General features: G+C 39.1%; 1 protein-coding gene across 9 annotated transcripts in view; it reads right to left on the bottom strand.

Moving 5' to 3' along the window:
* Positions 1-12,240, bottom strand: part of LOC143246377 (uncharacterized) — a 62,422-nt gene that overhangs the window by 3,983 nt on the left and 46,199 nt on the right. The window lies entirely within an intron of this gene.

Raw genomic sequence — 12,240 nt, 5'->3', positions numbered from 1 at the left:
CTAAATGAACAATAAGAAAAGTAGGTGAACGAGGATGCATCCAATGGTGTAAAGTGGCTGCAGTGAGGTGGAATATACACATTAAGTCAACAGCATCCAAAACCACCTTGGTGAGTACTAATATCTGTGTGAAGGTAAGATGAGGATCATACCATTTTCATCTCAAACCCAAGAACCATGGAAATGAGAACCACTCCAATTCCTGAGTATTTGTTCTGAGCTATAAATCTGGAAATGTGACATCCAGTATCAAAGTGAGGTCTTATCATATGCATTCAACTGCCCTGATCATAAAACAGTTTGGAATCATTCAAAAAGCAATAACATCCACATAATAAAAGAGTAAGGGAAAGCTGATGGTAGAACTGGAACAATCCCACATATTCCCACCATACAGAAGGAGAAACTGAGGAAAGAAGATGGACAACCCAAAACCTGTGTGAGAACTTATGTTGATTGGTTCATGGTAAATCAAAATTCAATTCAATTCATGGGGTACTGACATCCATGCAAGGGTAAGATGAGAGCTCCCAACTGAAGGGGTAAACTGCATTTTGATGTCAAATTCCTTTGTGTAGTTACTTGCATAAAGGAAGATATTTTACCATCTATACTGGCAGAAAACCACTGCCCTACTCTGAACTGAATGGTTATGGCCATCTATGTGGAGCACAACAAGCAAGACCTGGTAAGCAATAAGGGTTTCCATACTCTACTAGAAGGAGGGGATTGAGGATGCATTGTAGAGCCCAAAAGAATATCAATACCCAAGAACAGTGCAATAGGTGATCATGAAACACTATTTAGAAAAGTAGATCATACCAATTTATTCAATCAATGGGTTGCTAATTTATTCAACTACAAGCTATCTTGTGAAACACCCCACCTGAAAGGTAAGTATGTGAAGCCATGGAAAGAGAGCAAAATTCAACATGTGTACAATGTAGATTTAAGGTTAAGGAATGGCTGCTCAGGCACCACTTGCCACAGTGGAATCCAAGTGATGAAGGAATGAAGATTTGGCATCTGAGAGAAAATAAATAAGTAATTAAAAGTTAACCAAAGTTAGAATTGCACTGAAGAATGGAGTATAGCTATGGTGTAAGGCAAAAACCTTAGGAAGTCAAAACTGTGATATAATGTAGATAATTGGAGATAAACATGTTAAGGTTGATTCTCATGCCTGGTTGCAGGATTTCCTCTAGGAGTCAACAATTGATTGATTGACTTAATGTTTTATGGCACAAAGCAGCTAGGCTATCTGCACCAAACATCTGGTAAAAAGATAAAAATAAAGTAAATATAGTAAAATACATAAAAGGAAATGAAGGTAAAACAAAACAGCATTTAAAAACATAAATAGCATAAAACCAATGTTGACATCAAGCTAGTCTACAATGTTAAGAGAGAAACCACAGTAAGAGAAGTTGTAAAAGACTTTCTGTAGCATAATGGTAATTATCATAACCTGCCAGGAAGACTAACAGGTAAGTACAAGATCAACCGTCAGTCACCTGAAGGTGGCCTTTCCAGTCCTGGTTCTGGGTTATGTGTCATTATGGCCATTTTCAAAAGGTAAAGTAATAAAAGTTTTAAAAGACATGCAGCAAAATTGTAATAATAACTTGCCAGGATGACTAAAGGGTAGTTCAAACAGTAGTATTAGTCACCTGTAGTTGGCCTTTCAAGTCCTGATGTCAAGTTATTTAATCTTATGGCCATTTTCTAATTTCAAATCGAACTAGAGAGATTGTGATTGTTAAAAGTGAACCACATTAAAAAAGGTTTAATGTATAAATTTAAAACACTTAAATGACATTAAAAAGATTAATGGCCTTTAAAAAACAACAACTAAAAACTATATCAAGGTGGGCAGTGTCACCATCACCAAAAACACTGCTAATGTTAAAGACAAACCTTGGGACCAAACAGTGTTAAAATGGTGCCGTCATTGAGAGTCGTAACGATGGCAAGAAAGTAAAATGTGGCTTATAGTGATCTGAGTGTCAAGTAAACTACACACTGGTGCATCAGTTTTAGATAAAAGAAAATGATGAGTTAAAAAGCTGTGACCAATGCTTAGTCTAGTTAGAACAACTTCCTCCTTCCAATCCTTACGGAAGCAAGATGGCCAAATTCCAACATAGGGTTTTATTTGGAAAAGTTTGTTTTCGTGTTGCTCACTCCAAGTCAACTGCCAGCTGGCATGGAGCCAAGCCTTGAATACAGGACCATAGTCCATGTATTGAATAGGCACAGTGGTGACAGTGCCAGAGCAGATAGATTTAGCTGCTGTGTCTGCAAGCTCATTCCCATGAATACCAATGTGGCCTGGTATCCAGAAAAACTGGATAGAAGTAGATGTTAATGAGAAATGGGCCAATTGATTTTGAATATCAGCAAAAATAGGGTGTGAACCAATGTGAAGAGATTCCAGGGCCAGTAGAGAACTCAGTATAAATAGTGCAGTTGGAGTACTGCTTAGCTTCAATATGATCCAGGGCAAGAGAAATGGCAGACAGTTTAGCAGTGAACAAAGAAGCTGTATAGAGGATTCTGTGTGCAACCACCAAACTGCAACAAACCATAGCAGACCCCACAGAGTCACTTGATTTGGAACCATCTGTATAAATTGAAATGGAAAGATTGTTTGAAAGATGTTCAGAAAATAAAAAAATGGTACTTCCAATCAGTAGTATCTGCTTTTCTCAGATGACTTAAAGATAGGTCACATTTGGGGACTGTAATAAGCCATGGTGGGATGGGCTGACCAGTGGAATCTGCAATGATATCCAAAAACAGACCCATTTCATCCAATTGCACCTGGACGGGAAGGCCAAAAGGAGCAATGGCAGATCGCCTGTTCTGAAAAAGTATGGCCCACCGAGGAAAGAAAACACAACCCCAGGTGGGATGCTTTGGTAAAGAACTAAGCTTCGAAGAATATAGTAAAGACAGTTGCAAATGGCGAAGGTGCAAAAAAGGTTCATGAGATTCTTCGTACAAGCTCTGAACTGGGGAAGTGCAGAAAGCCCCAGTGCAGAGTCGGAAGTCCTTGATGATGAATGGAGTCCAGCATCTTTAAGGCCGTGGGTCTGGCAGAGCCATAGACCAGTGATTCAAAGTCAAGTTTCAATCAAATAAGAGCATGATATATCTTTAGCCCAGAACATCGATCCACTCCACAACTGGTGGTAGAGAGGACACGGAGGATGTTCAGTGCTCTTGTACATTTGACCCGTAGCTGCTTAATGTGTGGTATAAAGGTCACCTTACAGTCAAAGATGAGCCCCAAGAACTTGGTCTCAGGGACCACAAGCAGTGAAACTTCACTGATATGGAGTTCGGAATCAGGGTGAATACCTCGTTGGTGACAAAAGTGCATGCAAACGGTTTTAAAGAGACAGAAATTAAAGCCATTTGTCATGGTACACTTCAGTACATGATCAAGGGCAGTTTGTAGTTGCCATTCAATATATCTCGTGTTCGACGACTGACACGAGATGGGAAAGTCGTCGACATACAGCCTGTTTGCAAAAGTGAGAGGGAGTTGTTCAGTGATGGCATTAATCTTTATACTGAAAAGTGTGACACTCAGAACACAGCCCTGAAGGGCTCCAAGTTCCTGTAGAAAAGTATGAAAAAGTGTTTAACTGACACAAACTTGGAATTTCCTGTTCATTAAAAATTTAAAAAAAAAATGGGTAAATGGCTATGTAATCCATATATATGGAGGTCTCACAAACTGCTATACCTCCATGTTGTGTCATAAACCTTCTTAATGTCAAAGAATATTGATACAAGATGTTGTCATTTGAGAAAGGCTTCTTTGATTGACGTTTCAAGTTGAATAAGGTGGTCCATGGTGGAGTGCTGTCATCTGAAAATACAATGGGTGGGCAACAGGAGGTTGTTTGATTCGAGGAACAAAATAAGATGAGCATTAGCCATCCTTTCTAAGGTATTACAGAGACAGTTCGTCAAACAATTGGATGGTAGTTTGAAGGAATCTTGGGATCTTTCCCAGGCTTAGAGAAAGATAAGATAATAGCCTGGTGTCAGGCATTAAGAAAAACATTCTCCTGCCAGATCCAGTTAAAAACAAGTAGAAGAATATCAAGAGAAGCAGGAGATAGATGGCACAGCATGTCATAGTGTACAACGTCTGGTCCAACAGATTTACTGCCAGGCCGATGAAGGGCCATTTACAGTTCCACCAGTGTAAAGGGAATATTATAGTCATAGAAACAGTCAGTTTGAAAGGAAAGAGAGAGATGAATGCTCGGCCCAAGTCTTGATGGCCAAGAAGGTGGAGAAACAAGCAGAAGTGCTAGATACCTGGCAAAAGCTTTCACCTGGAGTATCGGTGATGCTCCAGATATCAGCTACTTCTTGGCCATCAGAGATTAAGATTGAGAGGGGGACTGGTGGTAGAAGATATGCCAGTTGTGAACCTAATCCAAGATTCCTTCTGGCTTTGACGTCTTACCCACCTAGCATGTCCACAAACCCACTTTAAAGTGATGCAGTTTGAAAGTGTGGGATATCTACAGAAAGTATCCCAGGCCCATTTTTGAGCCTTCCATTTCATGTGGCAGGCAGGATTCCACCACGGATGAGGATATAGTGGAAAAAGTGTCGAGGTTTTAGAAATACACTGAGCAGCTGCTTGTATAATACAGTCAGTTACTGCTGCCACACAGCCATTGATGGCTGACAGATGATGGCAGGATCAAGTTCTGCGAGAACAGTGAAAGTGAACCAGTCTGCCTGATCCAGCTTCCACTGGGTCAAGTGGGTTGGGTGGCATAGACCACAGCCAGTCTCTCTCAAAAGTATAGGAAAATGATTACTGCCTCGTGGATTATTGCCATACCTCCATGAAAAATGGGAGAATAATGAAGGGGAGCAAACTGAGAGATGAATAGCAGTAAAAGACTGACTAGGTGTGTGGAAATAAGTGGAAGAACCAGTATAGAAAAGAGAAAGGTTGTGATCAGAAAGCATACACTCTACAGAGCAACCCCTCCTGTCAATAACAGCACTTCCCCAGAGGGGATGATGTTTATTAAAGTCCCCCAGGATTAGAAAGGGAGATGGCAACTGTTTAATGAGAGCATCAAGGTCTGATTGATCATATGTCTCTCCAGGGGACAGGTAGAGAGAACAAACAATGATGCTATGACCTAAGGAAACACGGATGGCTATGGCCTCCAAGGGTGTGTTGAGTGACAAAGACAGGGTGGGCACATGCTGATCAACCAACAGTGCCACCCCTCCATGTACTCATCCATCACACAGCCTGTCATTTCTGTACAGACAAAACTGCTGAAAGGTGACTGTATCAGCAGGTTTCAGAAATGTTTCTTGTAAGGATGGTAAGAAACAATCAGTGTTTTGATGTCATTCAGATTATAATGTAAACCTTGACAGTTTCATTGTATCAAGGTGGCCATTTGTAATGATGGGTTGGCAAAGTGGCTGGAGAACCTTTCTGTTTACGACCACATCTTTTTCCTTACTGTCCTTATTCGGGGGATCCTGCCCTGGGTTGATTGGGCAGGTCTTTGTTGTTGAAAGGGGATTCCAGTGACTGAGAACAAGAAAGAATGATTGTTTTGCATCTTTGCATCCTTGCCACCACAACGAGCACATGTCAGGGAACCACAACATGACATTTTTGAGTGACCAAACCTCTGACACTGGAAACATCGGAGAGGGTTTGAAATGTATGGCTGTACCTTGCAATTTAGATAACCTGCCTTGATGGTGGCAGGTGCACATGGTGATGTAAATGTCAAAACGAGGATATCTGTCGGCAGTGTAACTCCATCTTTGCGAGTGGAGATGCGCCTCACTGCAGAAACTCCTTGAGTGGAGAAACCAGTGAGAATCTCTGACTCGGGAACGTTCTTCAAATCCCTCTCAACAATAACTCCTCGTGATGAATTCAAGGTAGCATGAGGGGTAACCTCAATAGGTACATCCCCAATTGCCTTTGAATCCAAGAGGAGTTCACTGTGTTGGGATGTGGATGTTTCAACCAATATGTCTCCAGATCGAAGCTTCATTACTGACTTTGGAAGCCAGCAAGTCCCTCCAGTCCCTTTCTGAATAAAAAAGGGGGACATTTGCTCTAAAGGTTTCTCTGAAAGAGAATGTAAGATGAGAAAATGATGTACAACTGGTGGCACAGATGTTGAAGATTACTGATGAGAGTCTTCAAGATGTGGTTGTTTACATATTGACTGTTGTTTCACTATTTTATTTAAATTTTTATTTGGAGGATCCATAGGAAAAAAGAAAATTTCGGTACCCACTGACCCCACCCACTGTGGAGCCCTATGAGGAGATGCACTACAATGTCAAGCAAGGACACTGCAGCAAAGCCAGGGTTTTGTGAACACTATACCCAAACACCAGCATCAGACACAATGTCCACAACACCTGTTAAGAACTTGCAACACTTGTACTTGGTTGACCTTAGTTCAAGTGGACCAGCCAATTGACCCAAGGGCGACCACCGAAAGGCCGCCCGTCTACAGGAATTCAAGGACAAAGTGGTGTGTTTGGGTTGGACCCCCTCAACCACCAGGATACTCTCCTCCCCTTCATGGGTCACCACACATGGCAAACATGTAGATAGATATTTAGTTCCCAGAGGAGGTGACTTGAAAGAACAGAACCTTCCCTGGGAGGTCCACTCATCACGTACAGGAATCCACACCAAGGGGTGGGGTCAACAAAGACAAGAAGCAAGATAAAGGGTGTGGTGGAGAAGTAACACAGTACACATTAGACTGGGAAGAAGACAAGGAGGAATAGATTAATTTAATCAAATGATGAGCTCAATTTGTGAGGATAGAATGGGAGAGAACCCTGAATTAAAAGGGTTGCTAAGGAATAAAGAGATTGGAATGGGATCCATGAAAGGAAGATATGCAGATGATATAACAAAACAGGGCATACACAACACATAGAAGTCTAATGGATTGGGATGGGGTAGAAATGAGAAACATAAGGTAGGAAAAGTGGCAAAAAGTAGTAGTTACTTTCACGAGCCTTTGGGGTTGAAGTAACTATATGGATAAAGGAGAAGATAGATATGGTGGAAAAGTGCATGTATAACATGAATGACAAACAAGTAAGATCACTGATGCCCACAGGCCAAAAGGAGACAGAAATACACCTTAAACAGGTGAAAGAAAGAATACAAGGATATAGGTTTGAATGGAAGACCACACTAATGTTCAAATTCTGTAAGGCAGGTTACTGAGGAGGTCAACTAGTCCATAAATGGATTAACATGGTAAGGATAGGTGAGAGAAAAACTGCAGTAACAGGAAAGGCAAAAGGTAGGGGATAAAGCTGCCCAATTACCTGAAATCAAGGAGACCAAAAATCCCCAGTCAAAAAGCCATGTAAAAAACTTGGGAAAACAGCATAGTACAGCAAGCAGTAGTAACTCCTAAGCAAGGTTTTATAGATTATGGAAAGGCTAATGAAGGGAACACATTTGTGCATGGTCAAGGAAGATTAGTGGTGCCATAGAAGATCACATCTCCAAAAGTGACAGCACCTTGTATACAGAAAGTGCACAGTAACCTGACAATTCCATAGAATAAAGTCTGTGAGGAGAAAGTTGGGCCCACCTCAGGTGAATGTTGAAAAAGACACCCAAATGAACAAGGTACTTGGCAAGACAAAGGATGGACTTCTCCAAATTAATCAACTGGCCTACATAAGCAGCTTCAAGAAGGAGCTAACAAGTATGACTGGTCAACTTCTGTTCAGAATTGGCCAAAAGTAGTTATTCATACATGTAAAAATGGAAATGCAGCTGCAGAGCATGTAATATCTGACAGAAAATGTAAAGAGCTGAAACCAGCCTGAAGGATAGGACACTAAATTAATAAAATACCCTTTAATGGACTCCCAGAAAAAAAACAGGACTAGCCCAAGATGGGAGTATGCATTGGAGACATCCACCTTAGTCATCCATAGATCTAGAGAAAAACTTCACCAAAGAGTGAGGAAGGTTTCCATGGTGAAATGTGGGAGGCAAACAAAGTGATTGAAAAAAGATCAATGACAGGCTTAGAGTAAAACCTCAGTGAAAGGTGTGTAACATGTTTAACAGCCTGCTGGTTGAAAAAGTCCTATACCATCTCAGATAGACACTGGCAAGTTAGAGGACACTGAGGAGAAGAAAAGGAAACAAGTACCTGGGACAAGGGTGGTGGGGCAAGAAATAAAATTTCAAATCCCTTTGACAAAATCTGAAGAACCAAAACATATGAGATGAAAGAGCATCACCAATGAACGAAGTATACAAGGTGAGCTTCCACCAAGCCCAACCCCACAAGGTAGTTACTGGAACTGTTGGCAATGTATTGTGCACCACTGAGAAAAATGGCAAGCTATAGTACCATAAGGAGGAGGAACAGGCTAGAAAGGGTTGTGAAACTGGAATTGGTGTTCCCACTTAGCTCCAACAGAGATAAATAGCCAACCAGATGGGAAATGGCAGACTGTTGTTGGGCAGATGCCACCTAAGACTCCAAAGATTCTGGGACTGTATCAAGATGAAACTTTTTAAAAATGAAACCACTTGTAAATCCCAGAGATTAGGAGCAGACAAATGGCCCAAAAGGTCCCAACAACAAATAAACAACGTTTATAAAGATACAGCCAAAAACAAAAAACAAGCAAAAGTGGAGGAAAGGAGGAAAAGGATGTCCCCAGAAAAGCCCTCAGGATTTCTGTGAAAAGACTCGGACATAAGATGAATCATAGAAAGATAATGCAATAAAGTTGTGAGAGTAAGACAGAAGTGAGAAAATTGGCCATGAGTAAGACTGTTGGGCAAAACTGCACCAAACAGCTGTTCATTGATGCACGAACAGCCAGCCATGTAAAAGGTGAGAGCTGATTGGTCCAAAGCCCATGGGGGACAAAGCATACCAACAACATCACCTAACTAGGAGACAAATCACTCCTGTCTGAAAACAGGGGAAACATCAAATATGAGCACTGTTAAATATAGGGGCAAAGGAAAAACATCACATACCTGAAAAATAAAGTCCAAACACTCTGCAAATGACTAAACAGGATCCTAGGGAGGGTATGGGATGGCACTACAAATTTCAGAGGATGAAACAGGTGATCAAAGTTCATGTCAACCTGAACAGGTTTAACAGTTTCAGGAGGAAGATGGGCAACATATGCAGATAAAAGTTGATCCGTACAATGTTTGATCTCTTGGCAAATAAATGTACATCAGCCACCCGCTGGGTCATCAGCACCTGCAGCATGAGATATAGAGCCTGTTGACAAGAACTTTAGAATTCATGTTGAATTAGTTGACAAAAGCATACAAAATAAAGAAACGTGAACTGAAAAAGGACAAGGAAAATAACTGAGCATGTCAACTTAAATTACAATCTCAAACATGGTACTAGAAAAACAAAAGGACACCTGAGAGCAAGAGCTGGGAAATGAGAAGTGATAAGTTTGAAGAAGCACAAAGAGGGAGTCACATGCATCATGTGAGAGTACTTTCCTACTATTTGTGGTGTTGTGACAAATGATGATTTACATGAGAAGGGAAGGGGCGTGAAAGACTTGTGGTATGCCAATAATAAAGGTTACCATATAAAGGGGAGCACAAAATAAAAATAGCTGATCTTGTGGGTGTAAGGCAGTACTCAATTAGAATTATTTGTTACCCCAATGTCTTTCTAGTGATTGAAAAATTCAAAGAAAATTCAGACACTTCCATGAACAGATATAGTCATTAAAATAAATTGGATAAACAACTGAACAAACTATGTACTTATATGCATGTTTAGATAGCAACATTAGTAGTTATAATTTTGTTAGTAAATTATAATTAACTGAAAAATTGGCTTGTTTTGAATTTTGTGGAAAGCTACACGAGGGCTATCTGCATTAGCCATTCCTAATTTAGCAGTGTAAGACTAGAGGGAAGGCAGCTAGTCATCACCACCCATTGCCAACTCTTGGGCTACTCTTTTAGCAACAAATAGTGGGATTGACCATCACATGATAACACTTTCACAGCTGAAAGGGTGAGCATGTTTGGAGTTATGGGGATTTGAACCCACAACCCTCAGATTACGAGATGAGTGCCTTATCTACCTGGCCATCCCAGGCCTAACTGAAAAATCAATTTTGATTTTTTGTACATGATTTCTTAAGCCTTTAAATACAACACTTTATGACCTGGTGAAAAAATCAGTTACATTTGTATTTCACTGTACCATCCTTGTTTAAAATTACAAATATCAATCACATATGTATGTATATATATAAATTAAAGAAAGCCATGAAATACTCACAAACTCAAAATTTTAATGATTGGATGTAAACTTTTTTTTTCAAGTAAATTATATCACACTTCAAATAATTTCATTAAAAAACTTGATTTTGTAATCCATTATATATCTTGGGGCAGGCCTTGAGACATCTTATTTTCATTATCTCATCTAGTATTTTATTTCATTTTATTCATGCACAGGATTGTGCTTAAAATAACTTGAATTGGTAACAGTTCTAGATTCATGGAAGTCTGGAACTATTTTGGCATTCTTTGAGTTCTAACACAAACTATGTTTCTAGGATTTTAATGACAGGTTTAACACTTCATGTTTTTCAGGAAATAAGAACTATGGTTACATATGTTACTAATTTCACACCATTTTGTTTTTCTTTTTCTCTCAATCCAACCAATCAGTGCACATGCTTAGACACAGGTGGTACTAAAGGCAGTTAATTCAGGCAATACAATCAATTGATTCTTGTTACCATGTGATCGTTAACATGAACTCATTGCTGTGAAAGTAAATAAACATATATAGCTCTCAGTAACCATTATAAACAGTATTAAAGTTTGGTTAGGGACACCTGGATCCTAAATCTAAAAATATTTATCAAGGACTGCCTAAAGGGGCTTATAATTGATTTCTCTTATTTACTCTAAAATTACATAGTTCCAGTTATTTCTTCGGATTCAGTTTTTATGGCTCAAATGCATTGTATATAGTTAACATAAAAAACATGATTTATGTACATATTATGGGTTATAATAAGAAATAATAATGACATAATTTGCTTTGCCCAAATATATCTACTTAGTTTATTATCGTGTTTAATTCAAAGGGATCTAGTTCTCATCTTTGATTACATTGTACAGGATGGCCCGTAAGTCCCTACCAATCCATATGTTATTGTGTTATATTCAATAATACTAATGATGAGTTGAAGGCAGCTGTTACCACGTTATTTGGAACAATAACCCCTGCTATGTTGAGGAAAATGTCTCACAGAACATGGCATTGCATAATATTATGCAGTAAGAATGAGGGACAGCATACAGATACACTGGATACATAAGATATATGGATGGGTAGTGAATTACGGGCCACCCTGTAGCTTACTACAAATTTCAATATCACTGGACTGCAACAATATGTTTATCTCATAACTTGATATGAATCACATTACATTAATTTGTTAGTAGAGCAAATGAAAAATTATCAATATTGAGTTTATGAAAATGTGAAATTTATTTCTTATAGTGTAACTATTGATTACCTGGAATATCAACATCATAACAAAATATATCAAACTCACTCTCTAATATAGTCATTCCTATAAATGTATTTGTCCATAAACATTGTCCAAATGGTAGGCTGTTATTTCAAGTAACAAGACAATATGCCAAAACTGGAATTCCATCTAGTTGGAACATTTTGAAAAAGAAAACTACATCCCCCTCCACTTGCAACACATGAAAGCCTTCCTAAACAATAAAATTAGCACTGTGAGCAAAGCACTACACACATGGTGAGAGTTCTGGCAATTTTATTGCAATGCAAACTTTATTTCTATTATCACTTGTAATAGCTGTATTGTTAAGATTTTTCAAATTCAAGTAAAATAAAGTCTCTTTCAATACATCCTCCACATGCTCAGCCATGTGTTACTCATTTAACTCTCTTTTTTATGGCACAGAATTTCTCCTCTCCCACTTTTTAGTTATAAGATGTCCAGTAACAGGAACATAGTTTTCAGTATATCTTGAAGTCCATTTATTATTGATAATGGCAATAGATGTAGCACCTCGAAATCCAATGTCAAGTTTGTCAGTTTCCTCTTTGGACATGTCTGCAATTATTACAACACTGAAGTTTGTTTTAGAAAGGATCTAATATCTTT

Source organism: Tachypleus tridentatus, chromosome 3 (genome assembly GCF_004210375.1).
Source record: "Tachypleus tridentatus isolate NWPU-2018 chromosome 3, ASM421037v1, whole genome shotgun sequence".
Lineage (NCBI taxonomy): Eukaryota > Metazoa > Arthropoda > Merostomata > Xiphosura > Limulidae > Tachypleus > Tachypleus tridentatus.
This window is presented reverse-complemented; position numbering and strand designations above follow the sequence as displayed.